Consider the following 3590-nt stretch of genomic DNA (forward strand, 5'->3'; position numbering starts at 1 on the left):
ATTTTCTCTCAAATCTCAGAGGAACAAGTCCAACATTATCCCTAATCTCCAACCTAGCCCAAACCTAATCACCCTACTCCATTTCCACTCCAGAAACCGGTTTCTCCATCTCAAATTTCCAAGAAATTCGTTTTCCCCAAATTGATAACCCTACCTTAGGTTTCCCTAAATCCCTCCATTAAACCTTCGTCAAGGTTCAGTTTCAACATCAATGGAGAGAGGACATGCTAAAAGAGTCAAGACAACCGCTCAACGTCCACCGCATGTCCCAAAAGTCGTGCCATCTCAACAAGCAAGGCAAGACCATGGGGACCCGTATTATTCGCAGATTCTGCAAGAAACTCGGTTGCTCAAATTTATGGGGAGGAAACCAACATACATAAGGTTTGCAAATTTGACTTGGCTAGCAGAACAAAACTTTGACTTTCCGCATGGTTTGCAAGCACAAGGGGTTGTCCCCTTCTTGGAATTAAAAGGTAATATCTACCCTGCTCTAGTTAGGGAGTATTATGCCAACTTTAGATATAAGGATGGAAAGTATTGGTCAATGATTGCTGGAAAACTGTTTGAGATAAATGAAGACATATTTATGAACGTGGGTGGTTTATCATGTACTGGTCTTAGCTTAAGTGACTGTGGTTAGGCAAACAACAACTCTTTTGATGTTGCTGAAATGTATAAATCTTTTTTGTGTAGACCTTAATGTATGTTCAGGGTGAATTAACCAAAGTTAGGTCGCTATCCGTAGAGAACAGGCTCCTACATTATCTAATTGCCTATATTTTGATTCAGAGGAACACAAATCATGCACAACCTACAGTGAATGATTTGAGGTTCATGTTTGCTGTAAAGGAGAACATAATGTTCAACTGGCCTGAATAAATTCTGAAGGTCATGTACAATGTCTTCACTTTACAATCAAGGTTGCTTCCTTATAGTATCTTCATTTCACGAATTATTGATTATCTGCATATTGATGTCTCGGATACTATAGTGGTGGACTATTCTAACAAGGATCATTTGATTGGTGAGAGTCTGATTCATAAGATGGGTATATATAAGTATGGCAACACATGGCAATATCAAGAGGACTGTAACACTGTGAATCTTGACCCCTCTAGTGAGGATGACCAAGATGATACTCAAAAGCCATTTGCTACTACTCAGGGGTAGTCTTCTGGTCATGCATCATAAGAACCAACTTTTGGACAAGCCTACTTGGATTCTATGGAACAATGTCTCAACAACAGGATGGATCTTCACATTAAGTCTCTGAAGGACTCATATCATACGGATCTGGAGAATTTTGAGGAGCGTCAGAATGCTTATATTGATAACCATTACCAATCCTTGAGGAATTTTGTTCAGACAACTGCTGACTCACAAAACAGAAGGTTGTGTGCTGAGTTCAACAAGCTGAGTACCCTCATCAAGGGTGGTGGTAGCTCGATGATTCCTGACAACGAAAAACCTCCATCTGATCCCTAGTTAGGAGGCCTTAGAGCTTTAGTTTTATCCTTCATAGATTATGGACCTTGTTGTTCCTTGTTACCCTCTTGAGAACTTATCTTTTATTTCATGCTTTGGCTTTTATATGGATTGTAATAACTCCTATCTTCTGCTGATTTACTACTTCGAAATTTGATAATGCTTTAAATGATTTCAAATTATCTTTCTCATGCTTGAATGGTAATTATGTTGCATATAGTATACTCTTATGTTTAATGGATCTTGATCATGTTTGGTGTATGTATCAATATTGAATGCTTATGCTTGCTGCTAACTGCTCAAATATATCAAATGCTTAATCATTCCATGCTTATTTTGAGTAAACATAGCCTTTCATGCCATTAAATCTCTTATGTTGTTGTTTGTTGTCCATTTAATCGATTAAGTCCTGCTGTTAATCGATTAAAAAATGTATAAATGTCCATTTGTTCAAGCTTCTTACAACTGGTTGATTGATTAATCGCCCAAAACTTATTGATTAATTATAGTCTGTCATAACTCTAATAACTCTTCTGACTTTTGAATAGAATTGAATACTTGTATCTTTTTGATAATGTCAAAAGGGGGAGAAAGGTTGCTTGTTGTGTTAAAATGTATTTTGCAGGTTGTAATAGCTTTTGCAGGTTGTTGTATATAGCTTCAGTAATATAATTGCTTACCTAAGGGAGAGCAAAGGCACTTCAACTTTGAAACTTTGAATAACAACCATTATGCAAACTCATCGTCAAGCTAATTCATCAAAAGTTTTGGACTATTTTGATGTGGTATTTGTCATCATCAAAAATGGGGAGATTGAAAGTGCAAAATGTCAAGGATAGCACTAGCAATGCTTTGCCTATGTTTAGATGAAGACAAGGTTCTATTAAAGCTTGAAGATGGCTCAACAACCAACATGCCTAGACCTCATTGGTCATATCTAGACTAGGATGTAAATAGAGTCATTATTCTAAGTAGTCTGGGATGTGTACATTAGTAAGTGAGAATAGGTGAGGTGAACCTAGGTGCAAGTCTCTCAAGCCATTATAATTATCATATCACATCCATGAGACATATCATCTAGTTAATTGTATGTTCATGCATTAATCATACATGTTATATGTGCATATTAGGCATAATATAATTGCTAAAACATGTATATGAGTTAAGCATAACATATGAGAACTTTACCTTTTGAACCACGTATTTTAATATGCTAGTTAATCGATTAACATGGTAACTTAATCGATTAACTCAACTGTTTTTCTATTATATCAATATTTTTATTACAACTGGTTTCAGTTTCAATTTTGTTGCACTGGTTAATCGATTAACGAGTTACCTTAATCGATTAACAGGTCTGTTTTGTATTATAACTGATTTATGTTTTAACTACTTAACTGATTGCAACGAATCCAACTGTAAAAACTGCTTAGTATAAGTTGAGGCAACTTCTAGAAAATTGTAGCATTGTATTCCATTGTATAGGATTGATTTAGAGAGCATATTTCGTTTTTGCACTCTGTTTTTGCAAGAGAGTTGCATGTGTGAGGAAGAGAGTTTACCATGCCTTATTGAGTCTTTGATTTGCATACTGTTTTTCATATGCTTATTCTCATCCTTATCTTTCTCACATGTTCATGCATTATTTGTAAAGATTCTTAGAGAGATATATTGATTACTATTTTTTATTAACTCACATGTATTTGATGGCTTGAGTGTATTGTGAGTGGGTTAGTCTTAAGGTCTTTTAATTGTAATATTTCAAGCATTATTGTGCTTATAATACCTTGCTTTAATCGATTAACTCAACTGTTTTTCTATTATATCAATATTTTTATTACAACTGGTTTCAGTTTCAATTTTTTTGCACTGGTTATCGATTAACGAGTTACCTTAATCGATTAACAGGCCTGTTTTGTATTATAACTGATTTCTGTTTTAACTACTTAACTGATTGCAACGAATCCAACTGTAAAAACTGCCTAGTATAAGTTGAGGCAACTTCTAGAAAATTGTAGCATTGCATTCCATTGTATAGGATTGATTTAGAGAGCATATTTCGTTTTTGCACTCTGTTTTTGCAAGAGAGTTGCATGTGTGAG

The sequence above is a fragment of the Lupinus angustifolius genome, chromosome LG01 (assembly GCF_001865875.1).
Source record: "Lupinus angustifolius cultivar Tanjil chromosome LG01, LupAngTanjil_v1.0, whole genome shotgun sequence".
Taxonomy (NCBI): domain Eukaryota; kingdom Viridiplantae; phylum Streptophyta; class Magnoliopsida; order Fabales; family Fabaceae; genus Lupinus; species Lupinus angustifolius.